Here is a 16,830-nt window from a genome sequence, read left to right as displayed (position 1 = left end):
GCAGAAGTCCAGGAATTTTCTGCCGGTGAACTGGGTGTCATTGTCGGTGATGATGGAGTTCGGGACCCCCAAGCGATGGATGATGTTGGTGAAGAACGCCACCGCCTGTTTGGACCTGATGCTGTTTAGGGGTTGGACCTCGATCCACTTGGAGAATTTGTCGATGGCGACTAGCAGGTGCGTGTAGCCTCCGGGTGCCTTCTGCAAGGGACCGACGAGGTTCAGACCCCACACAGCAAACGGCCAGGTGATGGGTATTGTCTGTAGAGCCTGAGCGGGCAGGTGGGTCTGCTTCACGTAGAATTGACGCCCTTGGCAGGTGCGGACAATTCTAGTGGCGTCGGCCACCACGGTCGGCCAGTAGAAACCTTGTCGGAAAGCGTTCCCAACAAGGGCTCGAGGCGCTGCGTGATGACCGCAAGCCCCCGAGTGTATTTCTTGTAAGAGCTCCTGGCCTTCGGCGATGGATATGCATCGCTGGAGGATGCCGGAGGGGCTGCGGTGGTAGAGCTCGTTCCCGTCCCCCAATAAGACGAACGACTTGGCGCGCCGCTCCAGTCGCCGAGCTTCGGCTCTGTCGAGGGGTAGCTCTCCTCGGTGGAGATATTGCAGGTACGGGGTCTGCCAGTCTCGATTAGGCGTGACCCCATTCCGCTCTTCCTCGACGCGCAGTGCCTCACCCTCGGTAGCCGAGGGTGCCTCGGGCGGGGCCGAGACCTTCTCGGGCTCGGGCGTGTCGTCGGTCTTGACTGAGGGTTGATGTAGGTCTCGGGAGAAGACGTCGGGAGGGATGGTTGTCCGCCCCGAGGCTATCTTAGCCAGCTCGTCCGCAGTCTCGTTGTATCGTCGGGCGATGTGGTTGAGCTCGAGCCCGTGGAACTTGTCCTCCAGGCGCTGAACCTCATCGCAGTAGGCTTTCATCTTTGGGTCGCGGCAGTGGGAGTTCTTCATGACTTGGTCGATGACAAGCTGCGAGTCACCGCGAGCGTCGAGGCGTCGGACCCCTAGCTCGATGGCGATGCGCAACCCGTTGACCAGAGCCTCGTACTCGGCCACGTTGTTGGACGCCGGGAAATGGAGGCGCAGCACGTAGCGGAGGTGCTTCCTGAGGGGCAAGACGAAGAGTAGGCTCGCGCCTGCCCCTGTTTTCGTCAGCGACCCGTTTAAAAACATGGTCCAGAGTTCCGGTTGGATCGGAGCTGCTGGAAGCTGGGTGTCGACCCATTCAGCCACAAAGTCCGCCAAGACTTAGGACTTGATGGCCTTCCGAGGGGCGAACGAGATTGTCTCACCCATGATTTCCACCGCCCACTTTGCAATCCTACCCGAGGCCTCTCGGCACTGGATGATCTCTCCTAGGGGGAAGGATGACACCACAGTCACCGGATGAGACTCGAAGTAGTGTCGCAACTTCCGCCGTGTCAGAATCACCGCGTACAGCAGCTTCTGAATTTGTGGGTAGCGGATCTTGGTCTCGGACAGTACCTCACTGATGTAGACCGGCCTCTGGACGGGCAATGCATCCCCTTCTTCTCGTCTCTCAACCACGATCGCGGCGCTGACCACCTGAGTGGTAGCGGCGACGTAGATCAAGAGGGCTTCTCCGGCAGCGGGGGCACCAAGATGGGCGCGTTCATAAGGAGCGCCTTCAGGTTCCAGAGGGCTTCCTCAGTGATGTAGCTGAGGTGCCCGATCTTTCGGCGAGAGGAGATAATTCCGATTTGGCAGAAGATGACCCTTGCGATCCGACTACGACGAGCAAGCCCGAGGCACCAATGCAATCGCTGAACCAACTCCCTGTGGTTACCGACCTTGCTGATGCGAGATCGGCCTGATCACGAAGATCGTTTCCTGTGCGCAATCGAAGAACGAACAAGAAAAAGATGCGAGCAATCTTATCTATTACTCGAGGGTGGAGTTCTGAATACACGAAGACAGCGCAGATTTGCGCGTGTTCGAGAGTAGCTAAGGCTAACGTAAAACAAAACTCGAAAATAAAGGAGGCGCAGCTCCTGGATAAATAGAGGGGGCGCAGCCCCTAGGGGCGGCCAACCCTAGGTCGTCCACTATGGGCCGCAGTTGGGCTGGTCGTCTATTCTTCTGGGCCCTCATTCTTCAGTAGCATGACGAAGTTAAGATCTCTGGCACAGGCCCGAGTGATTGGCCCAGCTAATGAAGGAAGTGGCGCTTGATGTGGAGGTGCTGCTGGTGTAGTCGTACTCATAATGATGTCCTCATCATCCTCCCCTTCTTGAAGTGAAGTTGTCCTCGACGACAACTCCTCATCCTCGACCATATATGGTTTCAAATCTGCAACATTAAAACTAGTGGAAACACCAAATTCCGCAGGCAGGTCAAGGATATAAGCATTATCATTAATCATTGTTAGCACCTTAAAAGGACCAGCAGCACGAGGCATTAATTTAGAACGGTGCAAAGTAGGAAACCGATCCTTTCTCAAGTGCAACCAAACCATATCACCTGGCTCAAAAGTAACATGTTTTCTTCCTTTACTACCAGCAACATGATTTTTTGCATTAGTAGCAACAATGTTCTGTTTCGTTTGTTCATGTATGGTAATCATTTGTTCAACATGTGCAGCAGCATCTACATGTGGGGCGTTCGCAGCATTAAGTGAAATCAAATCAATAGGTGCCCTAGGGATGTAACCATAAACAATCTGGAAAGGGCACATCTTTGTAGAAGAATGCGTGGCATGATTGTAAGCAAATTCAACATGAGGCAAGCAATCCTCCCAACGTCTCAAATTCTTGTCTAAAACAACCCTAAGCATGGTAGATAAAGTTCTATTTACTACCTCAGTTTGTCCATCAGTCTGAGGGTGACAAGTAGTGCTAAACAACAATTTAGTTCCCAATTTATTCCAAAGAGATCTCCAAAAATGGCTTAGAAACTTAGCATCGCGATCAGAGACTATTGTTTTTGGAATACCATGTAAACGAATAATTTCTCTAAAGAACAATTCAGCAACAATGCTAGCATCATCAGTTTTATGACAAGGTATAAAGTGAGCCATTTTAGAGAATCTATCAACAACCACAAAAATACTATCCCTCCCCTTCTTAGTTCTAGGCAAGCCCAAAACAATGTCCATAGAGATATCAAGCCAAGGAGAAGAAGGGACAGGAAAAGGCATATACAAACCATGGTTGTTCAACCGTGACTTAGCTTTCTGACAAGTAGTGCAGCGTGCAACAAGGCGCTCAACATCAGCGCACATCCGAGGCCAAAAGAAGTGGGCAGCCAACACCTCATGCGTTTTGTAGACGCCAAAATGCCCCATGAGACCGCCTCCATGCGCCTCCTGTAACAACAAAAGACGAACCGAGCTAGCTGGAACACATAGCTTGTTAGCGCGAAACAGGAACCCATCCTGTATGTGAAATTTGCCCCATGGTATCCCATTAATACAATGGCCGAAAGCATCTTTAAAATCAGCATCGTCAACATATTGATCCTTCACAGTGTCCAAACCAAAGATTTTAAAATCTAATTGTGACAGCATGGTATAGCGACGAGACAAAGCATCAGCAATAACATTGTCCTTCCCGTTCTTGTGTTTAATAATGTAAGGAAAGGACTCAATGAATTCGACCCATTTAGCATGACGACGGTTCAAATTTGTTTGGGTACGAATATGTTTTAAAGCCTCATGATCAGAATGAATTATGAACTCATGATGCCAAAGATAGTGCTGCCATGTATGCAAAGTGCGCACTAAAGCGTAAAGCTCCTTATCATAAGTAGAATATTTCAGACTAGCACCGCTTAATTTTTCACTAAAATAAGCAACTGGTTTTCCTTCTTGTAACAAAACAGCACCTAGCCCAATACCGCTAGCATCGCATTCAAGCTCAAAAACTTTATTAAAATCAGGCAATTGCAAGAGGGGAGCTTGGGTTAACTTATCTTTCAAAGTGCTGAACGCTACCTCCTGCGAATCACTCCAAGCAAACGACACATCTTTCTTTGTAAGCTCATGTAGAGGCGCTGCAATGGAGCTAAAATCACGAACAAATCTGCGGTAGAAACCGGCAAGTCCAAGAAAGCTCCGAATTTGTGTGACCGTTGTCGGTGTAGGCCACTCCCGAATGGCAGCAATCTTGCTGCTATCCACCTCAATGCCCTGCGGAGTAACCACATAACCAAGAAACGAGACACGTTGCGTGCAAAATGTGCACTTTTCCGTGTTACCAAACAAGCGAGCAGCACGCAAAGCATCAAAAACAGCACGCAAATGTTCTAAATGCTCCTCTATAGACTTGCTGTAAATAAGGATATCATCGAAATAAACAACAACAAACAAACCTATGAAGGCCCGTAGAACTTCGTTCATTAAACGCATAAAGGTGCTGGGAGCATTAGTCAATCCAAATGGCATAACCAACCATTCATATAAACCAAATTTCGTTTTAAAAGCCGTTTTCCATTCATCACCGAGTTTCATTCTAATCTGATGGTAACCGCTACGCAAATCAACCTTAGAGAAAATAACGGCACCACTAAGCTCATCTAACATATCATCAAGGCGTGGAATAGGATATCGATAACGAACTGTGATGTTATTAATAGCACGACAATCTACACACATACGCCATGACCCATCTTTCTTTGGAACGAGTAAAACAGGAACCGAGCAAGGGCTAAGAGACTCACGAATGTAACCCTTATCAAGCAGCGTTTGCACCTGGCGCTGGATCTCCTTCGTCTCCTCTGGATTTGTACGGTACGGGGCGCGGTTCGGAAGAGAAGCGCCGGGGATGAGATCGATCTGATGCTCAATGCCACGGAGGGGAGGAAGACCCGGTGGTAAGTCCGTAGGATAAACATCAGCATACTCCTGCAAAAGGTTAACAACAGCAGGGGGTATATCCAAAGACGGTGCATCATCAAGCGGAACAAGCATGCGCGAGCATACAAGTGCATAACAGGGCATATGAGCTTCATGGAGATCATCAAAATCAGCACGTGTAGCAAGTAAAACAGGAGAGTGCAACTTGATTTCAGATTTAATAGGTGCGGCTGATGTCGATTTGACTTGTTGTGTAGTTTTAGCAGCCCTAGTAAGATCATCTTTCAAAATTTGGTCAGGGGTCATTGGATGTATAATTATTTTCTGGCCTTTAAACATGAAAGAATAATGATTTGAACGACCATGATGTAAACTATCAGTATCATATTGCCAAGGTCGACCCAATAACAAAGAGCATGCTTCCATAGGAATAACATCGCAATCAGCATAATCAGAATAAGAACCCAGCGAAAAGGGGACACGTACCGAACGTGTTACCTTTATTTTACCACCATCATTAAGCCATTGAATGTGATACGGATGTGGATGTGTGCGAGTGGGCAAGGATAATTTCTCTACCAACGCTGTACTTGCCAAATTGTTGCAGCTGCCACTATCGATGATGATGCGAATCGACCGTTCGTGCACGACGCCCTTGGTATGGAATAGAGTGTGTCGCTGATTTTTTTCGGCCTGGGCAACCTGTGTGCTGAGAACACGCTGCACAACAAGACTCTCATACCTATCGGCGTCGATGGGATCAACGTGGACTTCCTCATTTTCTGCATGGTTAGTGGCAATCATAGCATGACTAGTTTCCTCAGAATCACTGGCTGAAGAGTACTCACCATTGTCACGTATAAGCAAGGTACGCTTGTTTGGGCAGTCCCGAATCATGTGCCGAAACCCTCTGCAACGATGGCACTGAATATCCCGTGTACGTCCTGTGGAAGAAGCGGCGCCTTTGGCAGGGGGCGCCACTGGCTTGGTCGTCCCTGTGCGCGATGTAGTGCTAGGCGTAGAAGGTGCAGGGCTGGAAGGAGTTGAGCTGTGTGTTGGACCCCGGCCTGCAAAAGAGTTAGTATATGTCTTTGATCGTCGTCCCTGCACTTCACGTTCAGCTTTGCAAGCATATTCAAACAATGTGGTTGTATCAAAATAATCCTTATAATCAAGTATATCCTGAATTTCCCTGTTCAAACCACCACGAAAACGCGCCATAGCAGCGTCATCCGACTCAACCAAACCACAACGAAGCATACCCTTTTGTAACTCCTGGTAATATTCCTCAACAGATAGTGAACCTTGTTGAAAACGCTGCATTTTGTTAAGCAAATCACGAGCATAATAGGAAGGAACAAATCTGTGGCGCATGGCAGTTTTTAATTGGGTCCAAGTAATGACACTATTAATGGGAAGCTTTTGTTTATACTCACGCCACCAAATTAGAGCAAAATCAGTAAATTCACTAATGGCAGCCTTCACTTGGCTATTAGCAGGAATATCATGGCATGAAAATTTCTGTTCTACCTCCAATTCCCAATCAAGATATGTAGCAGGATCATATTTACCATTAAAAGATGGAATTTTAAATTTAATCTTAGAATATAAGTCATTAGGGGGATGACGAACCACACGACGTGCACCACCACGGCGATCTCCATCGTCCTGCTCAGTGTCACCGCCGTATTCCTGCTCCATCTTTGTGGTCAATGCATCAAGGCGTGCCAGGATGGTGTCGAGTGTGGTGCGAGTCGCCGTTTGAGCAAGGTCAAGTTGGTTGAAACGCTCGGTCGTCGAAGTGATCGTTGAATCAAGCCGTTGATGCATCGTCCTAATGTCAACAGCAAGTCCATCAACTTGTCCCCTTACTTTCTGCAACTGGGCATCCACCATGTCGTGTGCTCCTGCCATAGTTAGCGCAAACGCCAAAACACCAAAAGGAGAAAAACCAACGACAAAAACAGGGGTGTACTGCTCACAAGGCGCTCACACTAGTGCTGTTATCAAGTTCTTATCCGTTCTTACCAAGCCACAGTGGTGAACTGCAACCAACAGGTGGAACCGGTGAAAGATTGGATGAGCGATTGCCTGGAGAAACAGAAACCTTCTCGTCGTAGAAATATGTGGAGTTTTGGGTAGGCTGCACTCAAGTCAAGGATTAGCACGATCAAACAATAATGCAAAGTTGAATTATAGTGCAAAACACGAAACTATATTGCTGGCCACAAGTGCAAAGGACGGATGGAACTAGTAGAATGGCAGTACCGTAAATATTGAACTAGCGAGGCCACTAGTAGGAATCACAAGTGATTTTGTTTTTCTTTTTTGTATGATTTTTTGATATTTTTCTCAGCACAAGAAGCAACAAAATAGGAGCTACACGAAGTTTCACCTAAAACAGAAATCAGATGTGGTCTATAGAAAATCAGGAAGTTCTCTGAAAAGCGTGCGAGAACTTTGACGAATTTTTTTCTTTATTTTCCTGATTTTTTTGACAATTTTGTCGAACCCCAAACAGAATGGTGTCAACTAGCTCCTGTAAAAATTTCAGATTTTTTGGACACCCGAGCGAAAAGTTATGCCCGTTTTACGGAAGGTACCTCAAGTTATGTCTTAAAAACGACCGGGATGAAACAACCGTATCCTTTCTCCTTCGTTTTCTTTTTTTTGTTTCTGTTTTTTTAGTAACCGAAGGAGAAAAACAAGGAAGTGGTCGTTGACTCGGTTTGTTTTTTTTCTGTTTTTTTCGTAACCGAATGAGAAAAACAAGGAAACGGCCGTTGACTCGGTTTGTTTTTTCTGTTTTTTTGACGTAACCGAAGGAGAAAAACAAGGAAACGATGTTGACTCGGTTTGTGGCGTGATCAAACGGGAGATGGTGGCGGCGCTAGGGTTTGAATGGTGGAAGAACACAATGCAACTAGCAAAAAATGACGCGAAAGCACACAAATTCAACAATGCAGATTATTGAAAGAAAGAGCGAGGCTCAAAAGGGTGTTGGGATAAGATCTAACCTGAATTTTTATGTGGTTTTGTGGACTGTAGAAAAAAAAAACGCTCGATAAACTCACCGATCAACCTGGAAATCTGATACCAATTGATGTAGCTGAGGTGCCCGATCTTTCGGCGAGAGGAGATAATTCCGATTTGACGGAAGATGACCCTTGCGATCCGACTACGACGAGCAAGCCCGAGGCGCCAATGCAATCGCTGAACCAACTCCCTGTGGTTATCGACCTTGCTGATGCGAGATCAGCCTGATCACGAAGATCGTTTCCTGTGCGCAATCGAAGAACGAACAAGAAAAAGATGCGAGCAATCTAATCTATTACTCGAGGGTGGAGTTCTGAATACACGAAGACAGCACAGATTTGCGCGTTTTCGAGAGTAGCTAAGGCTAACGTAAAACAAAACTCGAAAATAAAGGAGGCGCAGCTCTTGGATAAATAGAGGGGGCGCATCCCCTAGGGGCGGCCAACCCTAGGTCGTCCACTATGGGCCGCAGTTGGGCTGGTCGTCTATTCTTCTGGGCCCTCATTCTTCAGTAGCATGACGAAGTTAAGATCTTTGGCACGGGCCCGAGTGATTGGCCCATCTAATGAAGGAAGTGGCGCTTGATGTGGAGGAGCTGCTGGTGTAGTCGTAGTCATAATGATGTCCTCATCACTCGGCCTCGGGGGTCCAAGTGAAGCACTCGGTCTTTCTTAAGAGGCGGTACAGAGGTAGGCCTCTTTCGTTGAGGCGCGAGATGAAGCGGCTCAGAGCCGCAAGGCATCCCATGACCCTCTGTACGCCTTTCAAGTCCTTGATGGGCCCCATGTTGGTGATGGACGCGATTTTCTCCGGGTTGGCCTTGATGCCCCGCTCGGAGACGATGAACCCCAAGAGCATGCCTCGGGGGACTCCGAAGACACACTTCTCGTGATTGAGTTTTACGCCTTTCGCCTTGAGACACCGGAATGTCGTTTCAAGGTCGGAGAGGAGGTCAGAGGCTATCCTCTTCTTGACTACGATGTCATCGACGTAAGCCTCGACCGTTCGACCAATGTGCTCGCCAAACACGTGGTTCATGCACCTTTGGTATGTCGCACCCTCATTCCTCAAACCAAATGGCATAGTAACGTAGTAGTACATGCCAAAAGGTGTGATGAAAGAAGTCGCGAGCTGGTCGAACTCTTTCATCCTGATTTGGTGATACCCTGAGTAGGCATCGAGGAAAGACAGGGTTTCGCACCCAGTAGTGGAATCCACGATTTGATCGATGCGAGGCAGAGGGTAGGGAACCTTCGGACATGCTTTGTTTAGACCAGTGTAGTCTAGACACATCCGTCATTTCCCTCCTTTCTTTCTCACAAGCACAGGGCTGGCAAGCCATTCGGGATGGAATACCTCTTTGATGAACCCTTCAGCCATCAGCTTGTGGATCTCCTCGCCTATGGCTCTGCGCTTTTCTTCATCGAATCGGCGCAGAGGCTACTTCACGGGTCGGGCTCCAGCTCAGATATCCAGCGAGTGCTCGGCGACATCCCTCGGTATGCCAGGCATGTCCAAGGGACTCCACGCAAAGACTTCGGCATTCGCGCGGAGAAAGTCGACGAGCATTGCTTCCTATTTGGGGTCAAGCTCGGAGCCGATACAGATCTGCTTGGAGGCGTCGTTGCTGAGGTCGAGAGAGACGGACTTAACCGTCTCTGCTGGCTTGAAGTTGCCGGCATGGCGCTTCACGTCTGGCGCCTCCTTGGAGAGGCTCTCCAGGTCGGCGATGAGGGCCTCGGATTCGGCGAGGGCCTCGGCGTAATCCATGCACTCCACGTTTGCATTCGTACGCGTGTCGGTACGTGGGGCCGACGGTGATGACCCCGTTGGGGCCCGGCATCTTGAGCTTGAGGTAGGTGTAGTTGGGGACGGCCAAGAACTTGGCGTAGCATGGCCTCCCCAGTACTGCGTGGTAGGTTCCTCGGAACCCGACCACCTCGAACGTGAGGGTTTCCCTTCGGAAGTTGGAGGGAGTCCCGAAGCAGACGAGCAGATCGAGTTGTCCGAGGGGTTGGACGCGTTTCCCGAGGATGATCCCGTGAAAAGGCGCCGCGCTCGTCCGGATCGAGGACAGGTCGATCTGCAGGAGCCCGAGGGTCTCGGCGTAGATGATGTTGAGGCTGCTGCCTCCGTCCATGAGGACCTTGGTGAGACTGACGTTCCCGATGACGGGGTCGACAACGAGCGGATATTTCCCCGGGCTCGGCACGCGGCCAGGGTGGTCGCCCTGGTCGAAGGTGATGGGCTTGTTGGACTAGTCTAGGTAGACTGGCGTCGCCACCTTTACCGAGCAAACCTCCCGACGCTCTTGCTTGGGGTGCCGAGCCGAGGCGTTCGCCACTTGCCCACTGTAGATCATGAAGCAGTCGCGAACCTCGAGGAACTCCTCTGCCTTGTGATCCTCCTTCTTGTCGTCGTTGTGGGCCCTGCCACCTTCCGCAGGTGGCCCGGCCTTATGAAAGTGGCGCCGAAGCATGACGCACTCCTCAAGGGTGTGCTTGACGGGCCCCTGATGATAGGGGCACGGCTCCTTGAGCATCTTGTCGAAGAGATTGGCACCTCCGGGAGGTTTCCGAGGGTTCTTGTACTCAGAGGCGGCGACAAGGTCCGCGTCGGCGGCGTCGCGTTTCGCTTGCGACTTCTTCTTGCCCTTCTTCCTGGTGCCGTGCTGAGCGGACGCCTCGGGGACATCTTCCGGCTGGCGGCCCTGGGGCTGCTTGTCCTTTCGGAAGATGGCCTCAACCGCCTCCTGGCCAGAGGCGAACTTGGTGGCGATGTCCATCAGCTCGCTCGCTCTGGTGGGGGTCTTGCGACCCAGCTTGCTCACCAGGTCGCGGCAGGTGGTGCCAGCGAGGAACGCGCTGATGACGTCCGAGTCGGTGACGTTGGGCAGCTCGGTGCTCTGCTTCGAAAATCACCGGATGTAGTCCCGGAGAGACTCTCCCGGCTGCTAGAGGCAGCTTCGAAGATCCCAGGAGTTCCCAGGGCACACGTACGTGCCCTGGAAGTTGCCGGCGAAGGCTTGGACCAGGTCGTCCCAGTTGGAGATCTGCCCCGGAGGCAGATGCTCCAGCCAGGCCCGAGCGGTGTCGGAGAGGAACAGGGGGAGGTTGCGGATGATGAGGTTGTCATCGCCCATTCCGCCCAGCTGGCAGGCCAGTCGGTAGTTCGCGAGCCACAATTCCGGCCTCGTCTCCCCCGAGTACTTTGTGATAGTAGTCGGGGTTCGGAACCGGGTCAGGAACGGCGCCCGCCGTATGGCCCGTCTGAAAGCCTGCGGACTGGGTGGTTTGGGCGAGGGACTCCGATCCTCCCCGCTGTCGTAGCGTCCCCCACGCCTGGGGTGGTAGCCTCGGCGCACCCTCTCGTCGAGGTGGGCTCGACGGTTGCGGTGGTGGTGCTCGTTGCCGAGGCGACCCGGGGCCGCAGGCGCTGTGTTGCATGTGCGCCCGGTGTGGACCGAGGCTTCCCGCATAAATCGGGAAGTCGCGGCGCGATGCTCCGAGGGGTACCCCTGCCTTCGGGAGGCAGAGCTTTCGGCCTGTCGGACCGCGGCATCCTCCAGGAGATTCTTGAGCTCTCCCTGGATACGCCGCCCTTCGGTGGTCGATGGTTCCGGCATCGCGAGGAGTAGTATTGCTGCTGCAGCCAGGTTCTGGCCGACCCCACTGGAAGCCGGTGGCAGCCTTGCCCTAACGTCGTCGGCAATGTGGTGCTGGATGCCCTGGGGTAGATGACGTGCTTCTCCGGCCGGAGCTTGGACTGCCCATTCCTGCACGATGTTCTGCCGGAACTGCTCAAGTGTTCCTGCTCCCTCGTTGAGTCTGGCCTGCATCTCGCGGATTTGCTCGAGCTGTGCGTCCTGACCCCCCGCAGGGACTGGGACCATAGCTAGCTCCCGAAGGATGTCAACGTGAGGCGTAGGCCTAGGGGGATCGCCATTTTCTGGCATACCAAGATGGTTGCCTTCGCCGGGACCCCCTAGATCGACGTGGAAACATTCACGACTTGGGCCGCAGTCCTCGTCGCCGAGGCTGCGGCTACCATCGGAACAATCGGAGAGGCAATAGTCGCACGCGGCCATGAAGTCCCGCATGGCACTGGGGTTATCGAGCCCGGAGAAATCCCAAGAAAAGTCGAGCTCGTCATCTTCCTCGGAACCCGAGGGCCCGTAGGTCGAGACGGCCGTTAATCTGTCCCAGGGCGACCGCATACAGTACCCCGGAGGGTTGGTACGTGCCTCTATGAAGGCTTCCACCGAAGCGAGGTCGCTCGGTGGGTCGAAGCTGAATTCAAAAGGCACGAGATGGGAATCGGTCGGTACCTCTTGGTCGATGGGCGGTGACGAAGTCGCGTCAGGGGCGGACTGCACCGTCGTCTCAGGTACGAGGGCGACGCCCAGCAAGTCCTCCGCGAGCGTGCTGGCGTCGTCCGTCTGCTTGGAGTTGGCGTGTTGCGGGGAAACGGCGCTCGTCTTCGTCTCAGACGCAAGGTCGAAACCCGGCGTGTCCCCCGCTGGGGCGCCGGCGTCGTCGACTTGCTCTACAGCCGACGAGGTGCCGCCTCCTGCTTGGCCATGGTTGCCCCGCCTCCTCCTCCGTCGGCGGGGGAGGTGACGGGACAAACCCGGATGTTGTTCTTCCACCATGTGGGGAAGACGACGTTGATTCCGCCGCCGGCGGGCGGGCTGACGGCCGCCATTGTCGCTGTCGTGCGGCAGAGGAAGGAGTATCATGTCGTAGCCGCCGTCGAGGGACATGAACTCATCCCGAAACGGAGAATTGTCCCGGGTTGGAAAGGTTGCTGGAGACTACCCATCTGGAGCTTGACGGGAAGATGTTCGTCAACACGCAGCAGGCCCCTACCTGGCGCGCCAACTGTCGGCGTTTTGACCCCGGGGGGTCCCTGGACCGACGAGTAAATTGTCGCCGCGTGCCCCAGCCTAGATGGGTCGGCGCGAGACGGAGCACGAAGGGGGAAGAGAACAGGCAAAAGGGGAAACCCGCGGCCTTCGTGTTGCCCTGCGCCCAGGTCGGGTGCGCTTGCAGTAGGGGGTTACAAGCGTCCGCGTGAGAGACTTAGGCGTCGGCCCGTTCTCCCGCGCGGCCAACCTTCTCGTACGAGAGCCCTGGACCTTCCTTTTATAGGCGTAAGGAGAGGGTCCAGGTGTACAATAGGGAGAGTAGCAGTGTGCTAACGTGTCTAGCAGAGAGGAGCTAGAGCCCTAAGTACATGTCGTCGTGGCAGTCAGAGAGGTTTTGGCACCCTGTTCATGTGATGTCGTGGCCATCGGAGGAGAGCTGGAGCTTTGCGGAAGGACAGCTGTCGAGGCTGTCGAGTCCTTGCTGACGTCTCCTTGCTTCCGTAAGGGGCTGAGAGCCGCCGTCGTCATGGAGCACGCGGGTCACCATCATTATTTGTTTACCGGGGCGAGCCAGATGGGACGCCGGTCTTGTTCCCCGTAGCCTGAGCTAGCTAGGGGTAGGGTAATGATGGCCCCCCTTGTGTCGTGGTCGGTCCGAGCCCTAGGTCGGGTGAGGCGGAGGCTCCTCCGTGGCCGAGGTCGAGTCCGTCTTCCGAGGCCGAGGCTGAGTCCGAGCCCTGGGGTCGGGCGAGGCGGAGTTCGTCGTCTTCCGAGGTCGAGGCTGAGTCCGAGCCCTGGGGTCGGGCGAGGCGGAGTTCGTCGTCTTCCGAGGCCGAGGCCGAGTTAGAGCCCTAGGGTCGGGCGAGGCAGAGTCCATCTTCCGAGGCCAAGACGGGGGCCGAGCCCTGGGGTCAGGCGAGGCGGAGCTTGCTATGGCGCCCGAGGCCGGACTTGGCTGCTGTCAGCCTCACTCTGTCGAGTGGCACAGCAGTCGGAGTGACACAGGCGGCGCTGTTTTCTTGTCAGGTCGGTCAGTGGAGCGGCGAAGTGACTGCGGTCACTTCGGCTCTGTCGACTGAAGAGCGCGCGTCAGGATAAGGTGTTAGGCCATCCTTGCATTAAATGCTCCTGTGATATGGTCGGTTGGCCTGGCGATCTATCCAAGGTTGCTTCTCTGCGAAGACTGGGCCTCGGGCGAGCCGAAGGTGTGTCCGTTGCTTGAGGGGGCCCTCGGGCGAGACGTGAATCCTCCGGGGTCGGCTGCCTTTGCCCGAGGCTGGGCTCGGGCGAGGCGAGATCGTGTCCCTTGAGTGGACTGAGCCTTGACCTTAATCGCACCCATCAGACCTTTGCAGCTTTGTGCTGATGGGGGTTACCAGCTGAGATTAGGAGTCTTGGGGGTACCCCTAATTATGGTCCCCGACAGTTTCGTCCTACAGTCAACATTCCTCTGATACCAGTTATGTCACACCCGGGTTTCAGGGCACCTAGACCCGGGCACGAACATAATCACCAGGTGTGCTAGGACCAAGTCTTACACATATCATGACTCATGGTATAGAAATGAATGTCACATCTTTACTATATAATAAGAGTTCTGTACAAAATAAATAAATCATTACATCGTAAGGAGACAACGATCTAGCAACCCAAAGTTGACTGGGAGACGGCGGCCTAGACCTCTCACGAACACATCGCAGCATCCTCCATGCGCCTCATCATGTGGTACCTGTTCTTCACCTGTGGGGGTGTGAGACTGCAAGAGTGAGCTCACATATGTTCATTGCTCAATAAGTTGTGGGGAATAATGTGTATGAACTCGCCAAAGGTGGGAGCTCATGTGAAGTGTAAGGATTACCAAAGAGAATGGTTAAAGCTGAGCATTGCTTTTAAAGTTGGTCAAAGTTTTATTAGCAATTACTATATGTAAGAAATACCAAACCATAATAATAATAGAACAAAATTAATAATAAATCTCATGCAATGCAAATGAAAATTTGAATTTAGTTCCATAATTTTAATCATGCGAGAGTCATGAGCTGCTCATGACCGCGAGCACGGTTAGTATACCAGTTTTACACTTTGCAGAGGTTGTACCATGTACCTAAAAGTGGTGTATCCCATGTCGACAGGGTTTGCAAGACCCTTAGACACTTCCGAGGTGAATGGCTAGGGATACACTATGAGGCCTTTATAAAGTTCCACTAGCTTCAGAAAACCCGCTACAGATTCTAGGAAGAGCAATGCAGGAATCCCCCGTCTGACCGCCATCGCAGCAAAATCAACCTGGGAACCTTCCGACACGCCTACTCCCCTACTGCCCTTGCCCCTATCGTGTAAGGTAGTCCTCCACTAGCTTTCCTAGTTAGTCAGCCAAGGGCGTCCCATTCCACCCTTGTGGTGGCACGTGTTTCTCAAGTTAAGCTCCATGTTCCTTAAAAATAATGATCTTGACATGAACATAAATAAAATAACAGTATAATTGGAACATGAAGATAATGTAATATTAAACCCAAAACCACATAGAGCAATAGAAAAACTACCCAAATAGTTCAGGGGTAAATAAGGTAATAAGAATAATCAGTCTAGGGTGACCTATTAGATTCCATCAAAATTAAGCCTATGCATGAATAAGTGATAATAAATAACATTATTGGGTAATAAAAGTGATCAAGGGCACAACTTCTCCGGGTACCAGGATGATTCTTCAGATCCTCGTGACCTCACTACTAGTCGTAGTAATACAAATAAACATGGTATAGACATAACATCATACCAAACATAAGAATAAATTGCATAATAATGATCTACGCGATGCTACGAGATAGCGGGAACAAGAATCGCAAAATTCGGAGTTACGGTTAAAGAGTTATGATTTATGGAAGATCTTCATGATTAAGTATGTAAAACTATATTCTATGTTGATTATGTAAACTATATGAGTAATGATATTAAAGAGATAACTAACTGAACTTTTATTCTAATTTATAATCCACTTAATGATCATACTTTAGTCAATTTCAGAGGAACCAAATTAAAATACCTCTTTTCCTTGGGCTAGGAAAGTTAACCCTATAAGTATATGTATTTAATTATTTTAAGAACATGACCAAACAATGTCACTAAGGCCTGAGCAATTTTATTATGAAGCTAACGCAATTTGAACAAATTGAAACAAATTTAAAACAAATTAAGTATGATTTTCCGAAGTTTTAAGTAGTAGATTAAAATAAACTAAATGCATAATTTTTAATCTAAGTTTCATGGCTAAACAGAGGTACTAGGTGATGAACAATATTAAAACAAAATTATTGCAACTGGAATGACTTAATTTGGAGTTAAAATAAATTAAATATGAATTTCACAAATTTCTGGAATTATTTGTGCATTGAAAAATCAATTTCTAGATTTATTAATCTGATTTCCTCGAGCTCTGGACTGCGCGTTGTATTAATAGAAAGCCAAGGGTTAAACTTGCAAAATTCCAGCTGACTCAGACTACCCCCGCCGAGACCGCGGGTTCAATCTCTATTTCTTCAAGGGCTTCATTGTAAACTTGGCTCGGCGAAGGGGTATACGTGATCCTCAGCCATCAGACCACAACCGAGGGCTCGGATTAGATCACGCCATAAAATACTCAGTATCGAGTAGCGACCGCTAGATCCTAGGTTAACGGTTAGATGGACAACCACGTTACCCTATATTCTCGGCCATCCGTTCTAGGATCAAGGGTTACAGTTTAACGCAACGAAGGGATATCTCTCATCAAATCGTGGTCGTCCATGTGGATCCAACGGTATAGCCTCAATCTAATCTCGTCCGTCCCACACCGAATGGACGGCTCCCGTCTCCCTCCTTCCACCGGCTGCCAGGCGCGGCGGCGTCGTGTGCCACACGACGGAGCACACGCCGGCGAGCGATTAAACGCACCCCAGAACTCCATCTAAGCATTACTGGCTACCACGTGTTACTATAGCCATGGCCAACAACTCGAGCAAGGACTCACCGGTGGATTGCGCAGTCCAGGCCCCCCGCCCGCGGCGTAGTGTGGCCTAGTGGCAGAGAACGGGCTCCGACGAGGAATTCCTCCCTCCCTATCAATCAATTGAGCTGG

Source organism: Zea mays, chromosome 5, assembly GCF_902167145.1.
Source record: "Zea mays cultivar B73 chromosome 5, Zm-B73-REFERENCE-NAM-5.0, whole genome shotgun sequence".
Classification (NCBI taxonomy): Eukaryota; Viridiplantae; Streptophyta; class Magnoliopsida; order Poales; family Poaceae; genus Zea; species Zea mays.
The sequence above is the reverse complement of the archived record's forward strand: the minus strand, read 5'-3'. Positions refer to the sequence as shown.